The sequence below is a fragment of the Gavialis gangeticus genome, unplaced genomic scaffold (genome assembly GCF_001723915.1).
Source record: "Gavialis gangeticus isolate Ggan-Ray unplaced genomic scaffold, GavGan_comp1, whole genome shotgun sequence".
Taxonomy (NCBI): Eukaryota; Metazoa; Chordata; order Crocodylia; family Gavialidae; genus Gavialis; species Gavialis gangeticus.
Genome location: NW_017729000.1, coordinates 35454964 through 35455163, shown reverse-complemented (window position 1 = coordinate 35455163; position 200 = coordinate 35454964). Strand labels below are relative to the sequence as shown.

Here is a 200-nt window from a genome sequence, read left to right as displayed (position 1 = left end):
GCTGGCGGCCCCCGAGCGGGGAGGGCAGCGCCGCTGGGCCGGGCCGAGCTGCTCCTCTGTGACATGGGCCCGGCAAGTGAGAGGCGCCAGGTTTGCGAGGCAGCCACGGGCACCACCCGGATTGCGCCAGGGCCAGGGCCAGGGTCCCGCAGGCGGCGGCGGCGGAGCGGTGACAGCTCCCCCCGCGGGCACGCGGCGGC

At 79.0% G+C, this 200-nt stretch overlaps 1 protein-coding gene across 1 annotated transcript in view; it reads left to right on the top strand.

Annotated features, from left to right (window-relative positions):
* Window positions 1-200, top strand: part of LOC109290122 (rho GTPase-activating protein 7-like) — a 153588-nt gene that overhangs the window by 100790 nt on the left and 52598 nt on the right. The gene's annotated exons all lie outside the window — the stretch shown is intronic.